This window comes from Amblyraja radiata, chromosome 4 (genome assembly GCF_010909765.2).
Source record: "Amblyraja radiata isolate CabotCenter1 chromosome 4, sAmbRad1.1.pri, whole genome shotgun sequence".
Taxonomy (NCBI): domain Eukaryota; kingdom Metazoa; phylum Chordata; class Chondrichthyes; order Rajiformes; family Rajidae; genus Amblyraja; species Amblyraja radiata.
This window is the reverse complement of record NC_045959.1, coordinates 29,282,231-29,297,818: the sequence shown is the minus strand read 5'-3', so window position 1 is coordinate 29,297,818 and position 15,588 is coordinate 29,282,231. Positions and strand designations below refer to the sequence as shown.

General features: G+C 42.5%; 1 gene segment (V, D, J or C); it reads right to left on the bottom strand.

The window, feature by feature from the left end:
- Positions 1-15,588, bottom strand: part of LOC116971946 — a 59,266-nt gene that overhangs the window by 20,974 nt on the left and 22,704 nt on the right.

The window sequence follows — 15,588 nt, the reverse complement described above, 5'->3', positions numbered from 1 at the left end:
ATGAATGACCGACGAGGCTCGTTTGGGTACTTTGGTTGCATTAGGTTGAAAACATCTTCATGTGAAGAGAGATGAAGGGGGTTTTCTTGTCAGTTGCGAATTCTGTGTGAGTCGGAAGTGGTATGTGCGATAAGCGCATTGAGGTGTGCGGAGGTTTTTGTAAGCGACGTCGGTTGCTGTTGAACTCTGTGTATCCCAATATGCACAAAAATAGGTGGCGGAGTCATCTCCCTTGAGAGCGTTCACCGTTAGAGAATACTGTCCAGTCACAACAAGTCGCGCTTTAAATCTTTTCCCAAATCCATCATCCCAGTTGTTGACCCCAGATTCATAATACAGGATCCTGACTGGCGCCTGGCCCGCTGGCTGCCGATACCAGTGGATGGTGGTTGCTTCGCTCAGGTCGCATGAGATTGTGACACTTTTATTTGCCATTGAGACGAGGGACATCTGTTGCTGTGTTATACCGTCAACAAGACATCTGCCTGTGAAGAGAAAATTCACAAGTTTAACTTTAGAATGTAGAAACAAAGAACAAAACCCATAACTTTGTTTTCCAGACTGAAGATGGGAAATGAATTGACATACGGAGAAAAAACATCACGAAACCGACAGAGCACGGCCGCATCCTGGTTGTCGGGTTGTGACACGATTTAACATCTGTCTCGACTTGGTCTGGCTGCATATAAATACCGTCAATCTTCAAGTCCTACTTTCCCTCGATCAGACAGTCGCTTCTGTCACAAACCACGCCTTCTAACCTCGTTTCTAACTTTTCGAGATTCGTCTTTAGATTTTCGAGACACAGCACGGAAACAGGCCCTTCGACCCACCGAATCGCACCGACCAGCGATCACCCTGTATACGAACACTATCCCACTCGCCTCCCGGAGCCAATTAACCTATAAACCTGTACATCTTTGGAGTGTGGGAGGAAACCGGAGCACCCAGCAAAAAACCCCACGTGGTCACGGGCAGACAGCATCTGTAGTCAGTTCATAGGTTCGTAAGTTATGGGAGCAGAATTAGACCATATGGCACATCAAATGTACTCCGCCATTCAACCATGGCTGGTCTATCCTTCCCTCTCAACCCCATTCACCTGCATTCTCCCCATAACCCCCAACACCCGTACTAATCAAGAATATATCAATCCCCGACAACAAATATCAATTGACTTGTCCTCCACAGCATTTGTGGCAAATAATTCCACAGATTTATCACTCTCTGACTAAAGAGATTAATCCTCATCCACTTTCTATAGACACGTCTTTTGATTCTGAGGCAATGCCCTTTGGCCCCAAACTCTCCAATGGAAACACCCTCTGCGCATCCAATCTGTACAGACTCACCCTTCTAAACCGCATCGAGTATGGGCCCATTGGCGTCAACCGCTCGTTATACACTAACCCAATTATTCCTGGGATCATTCTCATTAACCTACTCTGGATCCTCTACAAAGCCCGCAGTCCTTCCTCAGTCAAGGGGCCCAAAATTGCTTACAATATTCCAAATGCCGTCTGACCAGTGCCTTATAAAGCCTTAGCATTACATCCCTGTTTTTATATTCCAGTCTTCTCGAAATAAACTTGTCCCACTTGTCGCAATCGAACCCCCACGTGGTCACGGGCAGACAGCACCTGTAGTCAGTTCATAGGTTCGCAAGTTATGGGAGCAGAATTAGACCATTTGGCACATCAAATGTACTCCGCCATTCAACCATGGCTGAGATATCAGGCGCTGTAGTCTCTGACGCTGTAAACTCTACCGCTGCGCCACGGTGCCGCCCACTGTACCCGACATCTTTTGTTACTTGCAGACATTAAAAAAGAACCGCAGATGCTGGAATCTAGAGCTAAAATCGGGGTGCTGGATGAACCTAGCTGGTCTGGCCGCATGTGAGGATGGAATGGACAGACGATATTTCGACTGGGCCACTTCCTCTGACTCCATCTAAAGATGTGTCTCAACCTGAAACATCTGCAGAAATGAGGAACTGCAGAAGCTGGTTTACATAAAAGGAGACCAAGTGCTAGCGTAACTCAGATGGTGTGGCAGCATCTATGGAGCACTAGACTAAGTGGGACCCATTGGGTCCCAGCTTCACACGGGAGGGCTGGTCCCCCAATGCAATATTCCACCTCTGCACCAATTCCAATATTGCTGGCCAGTGGGGGGGGGGGGGGGGGGGGGGGGGGCGGGCGGTGCTTTCTGGAGCGCTAGTATGTGTGTTGAGGGCCAAAGGGACTGGTTTCCAGAGGGCTAGTATGGACATTGTGGGCTGAATGGATTCTTGGGCTGGCAGCTCAGTCACTCTGGCTGGGCTGCTCAGTCACTCAGGCTGTTGTGCGCTGAAGGGACTGGTTTCTAGTGGGCTAGTATGTACATTGTGGACTGAATGGCTTTTTAGACTTGCAGTTCAGTGAGTCATGGCAGGTGGGCTGGCACTTCAGTCACTTACAGCTGGTGGGCTGGCATTTCACTTACTCATGGTTGGTTAGCTGGCAGCCCAGTCACTCACGGCTGGTGGTGGCGGTTCACTCAGTCACCCCTCCTCCCTTCACCCCCCACTCTGCTCCATGTCATTCACCTCCCCTATACACATTCAGTCCATCTCCCCTCAACCCCCCCCCCCCCCCCCATTCACTCTTAGTGGCTCTCCGACAGCGCAGCCATTCCTGCCTATTAGGTTACTATTGTGATGAAGAGCACGCAGGCATGGCAAGTGGAAAAAGGATTTATTAAAGTTTAAAATGTGAATGACTTAAAATATAACAACAATTTAAATGTTAAAGATGAGATTTATTAAGTTTTTTTTTGTTGTGTCTCTTGCTGTGTTCTGCTGCACACTGCCTCTTGATAACACTTTGCGTTTGATATTTAAAAAAAAGACAATTTTAATATAGAGAGATTGCGGTCAAATTTTATCAAAGAAAATCTGAGAATTTACCTCAAAAATCATCATGGAGTGCAGGCAGCAGGTCCAACCTCACAGCACACCAAGCAGAGTGCAAGCCGCAAGTCCAACCTCACAGCACACCATGCCAATTTCACAGCATTTCAAGCAGAGTGCACACACACACACACACACACACACACACACACACACACACACACACACACACACACACACACACACACACACACACACACACACACACACACACACACACACAAAGGCACTCACACACATGCAGCCAGACACACACACAAAGACACACTCACACAGAAATACACACAAACACAAAGACACACACACATAGTCATAAACACGTACACACATTCACACAGACACACACACACTCACTCACACAAATACTCAGACACTCACGCAGACACTCACTCAGACACACATACAGACACACAGACAGACACTCATACACAGAGACACAGTCAAACACTCACACACCTACACAGACACTCACACATACACACACACATACACAAACACTCACACACACATCCACAGACACTTACACAGACACAGCCACATACATACGCACGCACAGACAGACGATGCGCACGCACACTTTAGAACCAATAGACACCTTTTGCAAGCATTTTAGAACCAATAGATACACCTTTTGCAAGCATTTTAGAACCAATAGAGACACTTTTTGCAAGCATTATAGAACCAGACTTTTTTTTGCATTTTAGAACCAATAGACATTTTTTTGCAAGCTTTAGAACCAATAGACATTTTTTGCAAGCATTTTAGAACCAATAGAGACACTTTTTGCAAGCATTTTAGAACCTATAGAGACAATTTTTGCAAGCATTTTAGAACCAATAGACATTTTCTGCAAGCATTTTAGAACCAATAGAGACACTTTTTTTGCAAGCATTTTAGAACCAATAGAGACACGTTTTGCAAGCATGTTAGAACCAATAGACACTTTTTGCAAGCATTTTAGAACCTATAGACACTTTTTGCAAGCATCTTAGAACCAATAGAGGCACTTTTTGCAAGCATTTTAGAACCAATAGACACTTTTTGCAAGCATTTTAGAACCAATAGACACTTTTTGCAACCATTTTAGGACCAATAGACACACGTTTTGCAAGCATTTTAGAACCAATAGAGCCACCTTTTGCAAGCATTTTAGAACCAATAGAGACATCTTCTGTAAGCATTTTAGAACCAATAGACATCTTCTGCAAGCATTTTAGAACCAATAGAGACACTATCTGCAAGCATTTTAGAACCAATAGAGACACGATCTGCAAGCATTTTAGAACCAATAGAGACACCTTTTGCAAGCATTTTAGATCCAATAGACATTTTCTGCAAGCATTTTAGAACCAATAGAGGCACTTTTTGCAAGCATTTTAGAACCAATAGAGACACTTTCTGCAAGCATTTTAGAACCAATAGAGACACTTTCTGCAAGCATTTTAGAACTAATAGAGGCACTTTTTGCCACATTTTAGAACCAATAGACTTTTTTTTGCAAGCATTTTAGAATCAGTAGACATTTTATTGCAAGCATTTTAGAACCAAAAGACATTTTTTTGCCAGCATTTTAGAACCAATAGAGACCCGTTTTGCAAGCATGTTAGAACCAATAGAGGCACTTTTTGCAAACATTTTAGAACCAATAGACACTTTTTGCAAACATTTTAGAACCAATAGACACACGGTTTGCAAGCATTGTAGAACCAATAGAGACACCTTTTGCAAGCATTTTAGAACCAATAGACACCTTTTGCAAGCATTTTAGAACCAATAGACATTTTCTGCAAGCATTTTAGAACCAATAGAGACAGTATCTGCAAGCATTTTAGAACCAATAGAGACGCTTTTTGCAAGCATTTTAGAACCAATAGAGACACCTTTTGCAAGCATTTTAGAATCAATAGAGGCACTTTTTGCAAGCATTTTAGAACCAATAGAGACACTTTCTGCAAGCAATTTAGAACCAATAGAGGCACTTTTTGCAAGCATTTTAGAACCAATAGACATTTTTTTGCAAGCATTTTAGAACCAATAGACATTTTTTTCCAAGCATTTTGGAACCAATAGAGACACCTTTTGCAAGCATGTTAGAACCAATAGAGGCACTTTTTGCAAGCATTTTAGAACCAATAGACACCTTTTCCAAGCATTTTAGAACCAATAGACACTTTTTGCAAGCATTTTAGAACCAATAGACATTTTTTTGCAAGCATTTTAGAATCAATAGACATTTTATTGCAAGCATTTTAGAACCAAAAGACATTTTTTGCCAGCATTTTAGAACCAATAGACATTTTTTTGCAAGCATTTTAGAATCAATAGACATTTTATTGCAAGCATTTTAGAACCAAAAGACATTTTTTTGCCAGCATTTTAGAACCAATAGAGACCCGTTTTGCAAGCATGTTAGAACCAATAGAGGCACTTTTTGCAAACATTTTAGAACCAATAGACACTTTTTGCAAACATTTTAGAACCAATAGACACACGGTTTGCAAGCATTGTAGAACCAATAGAGACACCTTTTGCAAGCATTTTAGAACCAATAGACACTTTTTGCAAGCATTTTAGAACCAATAGACATTTTCTGCAAGCATTTTAGAACCAATAGAGACACTATCTGCAAGCATTTTAGAACCAATAGAGACGCTTTTTACAAGCATTTTAGAACCAATAGAGACACCTTTTGCAAGCATTTTAGAATCAATAGAGGCACTTTTTGCAAGCATTTTAGAACCAATAGAGACACTTTCTGCAAGCATTTTAGAACCAATAGAGGCACTTTTTGCAAGCATTTTAGAACCAATAGACATTTTTTTGCAAGCATTTTAGAACCAATAGACATTTTTTGCAAGCATGTTAGTGCCAATAGACATTTTTTGCAAGCATTTTAGAACCAACAGACATTTTTTGCAAGCATTTTAGAACCAATAGACATTGTTTTGCAAGCATTTTAGAACCAATAGACATTTTTTTCAAGCATTTTGGAACCAATAGAGACACCTTTTGCAAGCATGTTAGAACCAATAGAGGTACTTTTTGCAAGCATTTTAGAACCAATAGAGACACTTTCTGCAAGCAATTTAGAACCAATAGAGGCACTTTTTGCAAGCATTTTAGAACCAATAGAGGCACTTTTTGCAAGCATTTTAGAACCAATAGAGACACTTTCTGCAAGCAATTTAGAACCAATAGAGGCACTTTTTGCAAGCATTTTAGAACCAATAGACATTTTTTTGCAAGCATTTTAGAACCAATAGACATTTTTTTCCAAGCATTTTGGAACCAATAGAGACACCTTTTGCAAGCATGTTAGAACCAATAGAGGCACTTTTTGCAAGCATTTTAGAACCAATAGACACCTTTTCCAAGCATTTTAGAACCAATAGACACTTTTTGCAAGCATTTTAGAACCAATAGACATTTTTTGCAAGCATTTTAGAATCAATAGACATTTTATTGCAAGCATTTTAGAACCAAAAGACATTTTTTTGCCAGCATTTTAGAACCAAAAGACATTTTTTTGCAAAGCTTTTTAGAATCAATAGACATTTTATTGCAAGCATTTTAGAACCAAAAGACATTTTTTTGCCAGCATTTTAGAACCAATAGAGACCCGTTTTGCAAGCATGTTAGAACCAATAGAGGCACTTTTTGCAAACATTTTAGAACCAATAGAGGCACTTTTTGCAAGCATTTTAGAACCAATAGAGACACTTTCTGCAAGCAATTTAGAACCAATAGAGGCACTTTTTGCAAGCATTTTAGAACCAATAGACATTTTTTTGCAAGCATTTTAGAACCAATAGACATTTTTTTCCAAGCATTTTGGAACCAATAGAGACACCTTGTGCAAGCATGTTAGAACCAATAGAGGCACTTTTTGCAAGCATTTTAGAACCAATAGACACCTTTTCCAAGCATTTTAGAACCAATAGACACTTTTTGCAAGCATTTTAGAACCAATAGACATTTTTTTGCAAGCATTTTAGAATCAATAGACATTTTATTGCAAGCATTTTAGAACCAAAAGACATTTTTTTGCCAGCATTTTAGAACCAATAGACATTTTTTTGCAAGCATTTTAGAATCAATAGACATTTTATTGCAAGCATTTTAGAACCAAAAGACATTTTTTTGCCAGCATTTTAGAACCAATAGAGACCCGTTTTGCAAGCATGTTAGAACCAATAGAGGCACTTTTTGCAAACATTTTAGAACCAATAGACACTTTTTGCAAACATTTTAGAACCAATAGACACACGGTTTGCAAGCATTGTAGAACCAATAGAGACACCTTTTGCAAGCATTTTAGAACCAATAGACACCTTTTGCAAGCATTTTAGAACCAATAGACATTTTCTGCAAGCATTTTAGAACCAATAGAGACACTATCTGCAAGCATTTTAGAACCAATAGAGACGCTTTTTGCAAGCATTTTAGAACCAATAGAGACACCTTTTGCAAGCATTTTAGAATCAATAGAGGCACTTTTTGCAAGCATTTTAGAACCAATAGAGACACTTTCTGCAAGCATTTTAGAACCAATAGAGGCACTTTTTGCAAGCATTTTAGAACCAATAGACATTTTTTTGCAAGCATTTTAGAACCAATAGACATTTTTTGCAAGCATGTTAGTGCCAATAGACATTTTTTGCAAGCATTTTAGAACCAACAGACATTTTTTGCAAGCATTTTAGAACCAATAGACATTTTTTTGCAAGCATTTTAGAACCAATAGACATTTTTTTTCAAGCATTTTGGAACCAATAGAGACACCTTTTGCAAGCATGTTAGAACCAATAGAGGCACTTTTTGCAAGCATTTTAGAACCAATAGACACTTTTTCCAAGCATTTTAGAACCAATAGACACTTTTTGCAAGCATTTTAGAACCAATAGACACACGTTTTGCAAGCATTTTAGAACCAATAGAGACCTTTTGCAAGCATTTTAGAACCAATAGACATTTTCTGCAAGCATTTTAGAACCAATAGAGACACTATCTGCAAGCATTTTAGAACCAATAGAACCTTTTTGCAAGCATTTAGAACCAATAGACACTTTTTCCAAACATTTTAGAACCAATAGACACTTTTTGCAAGCATTTTAGAACCAATAGACATTTTCTGCAAGCATTTTAGAACCATAAGAGACACTATCTGCAAGCATTTTAGAACCAATAGAGACACCTTTTGCCAGCATTTTACAACCAATAAAGACACTTTTTGCAAGCATGTTAGAACCAATAGAGGCACTTTTTGCAAACATTTTAGAACCAATAGACACTTTTTGCAAACATTTTAGAACCAATAGACACACGGCTTGCAAGCATTTTAGAACCAATAGACATTTTCTGCAAGCATTTTAGAACCAATAGAGACACCTTTTGCAAGCATTTTAGAATCAATAGAGGCACTTTTTGCAAGCATTTTATAACCAATAGAGACACTATCTGCAAGCATTTTAGAACCAATAGAACCTTTTTCCAAGCATTTTAGAACCAATAGACACTTTTTCCAAACATTTTAGAACCAATAGACACTTTTTGCAAGCATTTTAGAACCAATAGACACACGTTTTGCAAGCATTTTAGAACCAATAGAGACACCTTTTGCAAGCATTTTAGAACCAATAGACATTTTCTGCAAGCATTTTAGAACCATAAGAGACACTATCTGCAAGCATTTTACAACCAATAGAGACACCTTTTGCAAGCATTTTAGAACCAATAGAGACACCTTTTGCAAGCATTTCAGAACCAATAGACTTTTTTTGCAAGCATTTTAGAACCAATAGACATTTTTTTGCAAGCATTTTAGAACTAATAGACATTTTTTTGCAAGCATTTTAGAACTAATAGACATTTGTTGCAAGCATTTTATAACCAATAGACATTTTTGCAAGCATTTTAGAACCAATAGACATTTTTTGTACGCATTTTAGAACCAATAGAGACACTTTTTGCAAGCATTTTAGAACCAATAGAGACATTTTTTGCAAGCATTTTAGAACCAATAGAGACACTTTTTGTAAGCATTTTATAACCAATAGACACTTTTTGCCTGCATTTTAGAACCAAAAAAAACACATTCTGCAAGCATTGTAGAACCAAAAGAGACACTTTTTGCAAACATTTTAGAACCAATAGACACTTTTTGCAAGCATTTTAGAACTACACTCAGGGCACTGCCAGTTGAGTAGACATGTGTTCAGTGTTATTCACAGCTCAGAGAAACGTGACCCTCTGCCTTTCTCCCTTGAAGAGACTGTGAGGCACACCACTTCCGGGTTTTATGGTCCTTCCACCTCCTACCAGCATGGGCAGCAGAGAGAATGGCAAATCTTTTAAAAACATTAATATATCTCTGATTTTTCATCGATGGGAAAATTCCTCCGGTCCCGAAAGGTGGAGGGGGGGGATCTGAGCGAGGTGGTCAAAATGACGGCTGTAGATGGCGGCGTTCTCTCGGAAATCACGCCACAGTGTGGCAAAAGCGGTCAAGATCAGACTTTTAGTAATATAGATGTAGAAACGTTCTATGTGCATTCGCCATTTCAGATGATGCTTGACCCGCCGTGTTCTTCCAAAATGTTGTTACTGCGCGGAAAATTATATTTTAGAAGAGGAATTTGTTCTGCGCCAAAAAAATTCTGTGCCAATTTTTTTCTGGTTCGATCTTCCCCTTGCTTATATAACGTGATGAAGGCAGCCACCTCCTCCCTCTGCCTGATCAGTCACAAACCACCCACATTTAAACAGTTCTCTCCTTCATTTATCGCTGCTATGTTAAATTCTCCAAACCCTTGCAACATGGTTGGTGTAAGTAACTTCAGCAAAGAGGTGCTGCTCCGGATCCCGACATCCCAACATAATTTTCCTGGCCACTTAATTCCAATCTTTTGACGTGAATTATGTGATAATCAGAATAATGCGAGCCAGGAGCTACTCCACAACCACAGAAAGACTCTTCCCATATTGACTGTCGGAGCGTTTACTGCACTGAACCTGGAACTGCCTCGCCGCCGACAAGATTCCCGATTCAGCCCCAAATCGCTAGTCTTTTCACGTGAGACAGAGGTTCACAAACCCGCTAGTCTTTTCTGGTGAGGCAGTGGTTCACGTGCATCTTCTCCAACCTCATCTACTGTATCCACAGTTCCAGTTTTAGACTCCTTTACATCCGCAAGACTAAGCGCAGGCTCGGCGATCGTTTCGCTGAACACCTCCGCTCAGTCCGCCTGAACCTACCTAATCTCCTGGTTGCAAAACACTTTAACTCCCCTTCCCGTTCCAACACTCACCCTTCTGTCCTGGACCTCCTCCGAGTTGGGGCAGTGCAGATTGGAGGAACAGCTCCTCAGATTTCGCTTGGGCAGCTTACACCCCAGCGGTATGGATGTTGACTTCTCTAACTTCAAGTAATGCGTGCTTTCCTTCTCTCTCCATCCCTCCCCCCTTCGTACTCGGACCAGCCTGATTGCCCCCCTGATTAAATTGTATCTCTTCGTTGTCAGCTTCTCCTAGCTAACAATGTATATACATGTTGGTGGGATGTAAAGGAATGCCGGACGAATAAACGAAAGTGTATATGTTCAGTGTCCTTGAAGTGTGTTTATTACTTTTGGATCCAGGCGAAGACCTGACATTGGATCAAATGTATACATTTGCCTTGATCTACATCCCCTTTGATGTCTCGTTTTCACACTCTACACTTCCTTATCTCCGTGTCCCTCTAACCTGACTCTCAGTCTGAAGTAGGGTCTCGACCCAAAACCTCACCAATTCCTTCTATACATAAATGCTGCCTGTCCCGCTGAGTGACTCCAGCATTTTGTGTCTTTTTATCTGAGCTGACATGTTGGATGAGATGTCGTTGAGCAGGAGGCCATCCCGAATGTTAATTTGTCCCTATCAGATATGACAGAAGCGCATTATTCTTACAAAATTCTTAAGGGGTTGGACAGGCTAGATGCAGGAAGATTGTTCCCAATGTTGGGGAAGTCCAGAACAAGGGGTCACAGTTTAAGGATAAGGGGGAAGTCTTTTAGGACCGAGATGAGAAAAACATTTTTCACACAGAGAGTGGAGAATCTGTGGAATTCTCTGCCACAGAAGGTAGTTGAGGCCAGTTCATTGGCTATATTTAAGAGGGAGTTAGATGTGCCCTTGTGGCTAAAGGGATCAGGGGGTATGGAGAGAAGGCAGGTACGGGATACTGAGTTGGATGATCAGCCATGATCATATTGAATGGCGGTGCAGGCGCGAAGGGCCGAATGGCCTACTCCTGCACCTATTTTCTATGTTTCTATGTTTCTATTATTAAGGACTCTCTTAATTGTAAAAAAATAACTTACATTGGCTTCCGCTAGAATGTGAAAGAACGATTTCTAATTACGTGGTGCATGAGCTCTGCACTTGAGCTACCGATGGCAGCTATTCCATAAACATCCAAGAAACAACTTGTACAACCTTCCAGAAAACGTATCCTTATAATGTGCTCACTGGTCAAAATGTTCTCACTCCCAACAATCCCTTTAGTTCAGCAAGCATTTTTGTCCGGTAATGTTCATCGATTAACACTCTTCCCTAATGCGCACTCCGCCTGCCCCGTTCCCCTGAAACCCTACAGCCAATGTAAGGAGAAGTGAAGTGAAAATAATATCTGTCTGGGATCACAGATTCCCCGTTGGTGCAACATCGCTCGGACAGGAAGCTGCGGGATGCTATTCCAACATCGCTCGGACAGGACCTGCTTTAAGAGGGGTGACCAGAACAGGGCAGGAGTGATTGATTTGTAAATCCGGCGGACGGCTACCTTAGAGCACATTCTTGGGTGGAAAGGACACGCTTGAAAGTTGTTACTTGTGACTGTTTAATAAAGGATGAGAAGGGGTCAATTAAATGCAGTCGCACATCAAATACAATTTGTATTTGCATTAATTTATGCCATGCATGTTTTTTTATTGAGGTGGCCCACATCTTGAATCTTTAGAGTCGGCGTGGTGAAGGTGCTCCTATGGCACTCCCTTGGTTTTGACTCAAATCTGTGTGTATCACAAACACTGCGGCCATAATGCAGAGATCGCCGTGCGAGTGAAGATATCGGTGGGTTTCAAACACTTAGCTGCCAAGAATCCAATGTTGTTGGATCTGCACTCATCCAGGCAAATGGGGGTACATTTCATCACACTTCTTGGAGAATGAGGGTGCACTTCATTGAAACGCCGAATAAACAAAATGCCTGGATAGAGTGGATGTGGAGAGGATGTTCCCACGTCTCGGACCAGAGGGTACAGCCTCAGAATACAATGGCGTACCTTTAGAAGGGAGATGAGGAGGAAATTCTTTAGTGGCCACATATGTTTTCTGCGGGTACTCCAGTGGTGAATCTGCGGAATTAATTGCCACAGACGGCTGCGGAAGCCGTCATTGGGTATTTTTAAAGCCGAGCTTGACATATTCTTGATTAATAAGGGTGTCAAAGGTTATGCGGGAGAAGGCAGGAGAATGGTTTTGAGAAGGATAGATACATCCGCCATGATTGAATAGCGGAGTAGATGCGAAGACCTAATTCTGCTTCTATGACCTATAAACGTGACTATTTCCATCATTTTCCGTGCTTATTTCACATTTTGAACATCTGCGTTTACCTTAGACGGAGATCTGCATGCACCACACCTGTTAATTGTTTTTGAACAAGTTAAACGAACACAATGGATAACATTGGTATGTTGAGTTTATGTACTGGTTCCCCGTCGCAGTCGGCCACTGTGTTGCCAGTAAGCACAGTAATATGTACCAGCATCGTTCACCCGGATGGTCTTCAAGATCAGAGTGCACGATTTAGTCTCAATAACCTTTTCAACAAATAACCTTTGGTCGGCCACGTCCTTCTGTTGGTCCGATGGCTCTTTAAAATACAGCAGCCGCTGCAGCCCTTCTCCCTGCTTCTGCCGGTACCAATGTATAACAGCTCCGCTGAACGCTATGTTTTTAACTTCACAGTGAAAGCGCACAGATTTTGTGGCATCTTTGGTGATCGATACCGGGGATTGTATCAATGTTTGAGGCGCCGATTTACCTGCTTGGGAGGGGGGAGGGGGGGGGGGGGAGAGAAAAAAGCACAAAGTTATCGAACTATTTCATAAGGGGACAGCGAAAGGCTCATGAAAATTGGCGTTAACATTCATACTGCTGACCGAGAAAGGAGATAAATAAAATGACAGCCACGACCGGCTTCATGTTGAGGAGTTGGAGGGTTACGTTCAGCCAGGCGACTAAGATGCTGGCGTTTGATCTCACAGCCGCCGCCGCTCCAGTCGAGTACTGACGCGAAAAACGCAGGTGATTAAAATGTGAAATAAGCACGGAGAATGTTGGAGAGAGTCATAAGTTCATAGTTCACACAAGCTACAGGTTCCATTTGGTGCGATGATGTGTAGCCTCTCATTTACTATTCTGGCGCATCGTTAAATGCCACTCCGGATCTCCACTCCCCCTCCCCACCACATGGCCCACGGAACCTAAACCAGCTGCTGCAGGTTTACCACCGCCCTTTGTGCAGGAGAACTCCAAAGACTTCCGATTCAACGAGAAAATGCATCATCCATGTCCTATACAGTATACACTGTAGTACATACAAAATACCAATCGCAAGTGATAAAGTATTGGAGGGAATGACGGGCTAAAAGCAGATAATTAATGAGGAACAAGCAGACTGCATGCTGGGGGTTCAAAGGAAGTGACAAAGGATAAGAGGGAAGTCTTTTAGGACCGAGATGAGAAAAACATTTTTCACACAGAGGTGAATCTCTGGAACTCTCTGCCACAGAAGGTAGTTGAGGCCAGTTCATTGGCTATATTTAAGAGGAAGTTAGATGTGGCCCTTGTGGCTAAAGGGATCAGGGGGTATGGAGAGAAGGCATGTACAGGATACTGAGTTGGATGATCAGCCATGATCATATTGAATGGCGGTGCAGGCTCGAAGGGCCGAATGGCCTACTCCTGCACCTATTTTCTATGTTTCTATGTTTCTATGACTGCAGAGATGGCAAATCCATTGGTTGAAACATCTCATAAATTGATAAACTCTGGGTGGGTACCAGAAGATTAGGAAACAGCAAATGTAACTCTTGTTCAAAAAACAAAAGTTGGGGAATTACGCCAGTTGGTTTAAGAGTTATTATTGGTAGGACGCTATAGAAAAATAGGACGCTATAGAAAATAATCAAAAGAGATAAATTGATAAATATTTGGTAAAGCTGGCAGGGTACTACCCTGGGAGTGTTGAGTAAGCAGAGGGATCTAGGATTACATGCACATAACTCTACGGCTGAGGGTTTGCCGTTTGGATTAATCTATCTCAATGATATTCTGGTGGCCAGCAGCTCGCAGGCTGAACTCGTTAGGCATCTCCGCCTGCTCTTTGAATGGCTGCCTAAGCATGGGTTGGTGATCAACCCCGCGAAGTGCCGGTTTGGATTGCGCTCCATCTCCCTTTTAGGTCACAGGGTAACCTGCCAAGGCGCACAACCGCTGCCTGAGAAGGTCGACGCGATCCGTCATTTCGCGAGGCCACTATCCGTCAAGGGCTTGCAGGAATTCATCAGAATGGTCAATTTCTACCACCGATTCGTCCCGTCAGCAGCCGCCATCATACGGCCGTTTTTCCAATGTCTGGCGGGCAAGCCCAAGGACCTGGTTTGGTCCAAGAAGGCCGGTATAGCTTTCGAGGGGGCTACGAGCGCGCTGGCATGCGGGTACACCCGTGGGCATCTCACCATGGATGCATCGGACGTCGCGGTGGGTGCTGCCCTCGAGCAGCGGGTAGGTAACAGCTGGAGGCTGCTGGCGTTTTTCAGCAGGCAGCTGCCGGCCCCGGAGATCAAGTACAGCGCTTTCGATCGGGAGCTCCTCGCACTTTACCTAGCGATCCGACATTTCCGTTATTTCCTAGAGGGCCGCGCGTCCACCGCATTCACGGACCACAAGCCGCTCACGTTCGCCTTGAATAAGGTGTCCGACCCCTGGTCTGCCAGGCAACAGCAGCACCTCGCCTTCATATCCGAATTCATGTTTGACATTCGGCATGTGGCGGGGAAGCTGAACATTGTGGCCGACGCGCTGTCCCGTCCGGCCTAGATGTGGATTATGCGGAGCTGGAAGCGGCCCAAAGGGCTGATGCCGGCATGGAGGTTTACCGCAATGCTGAATCGGGTCTCAAGTTGGCTGAGGTGCCTTGCGGCGCCGCAGGCGTGCGAGTCATTTAACCATATAACCATATAACAATTACAGCACGGAAACAGGCCATCTCGGCCCTACAAGTCCGTGCCGAACAACTTTTTTCCCTTAGTCCCACCTGCCTGCACTCATACCATAACCCTCCATTCCCTTCTCATCCATATGCCTATCCAATTCATTCTTAAATGATACCAACGAACCTGCCGCCACCACTTCCACTGGAAGCTCATTCCACACCGCTACCACTCTCTGAGTAAAGAAGATCCCCCTCATGTTACCCCTAAACTTCTGTCCCATAATTCTGAAGTCATGTCCTCTTGTTTGAAACTTCCCTATTCTCAAAGGGAAAAGCTTGATCACATCAACTCTGTCTATCCCTCTCATCATTT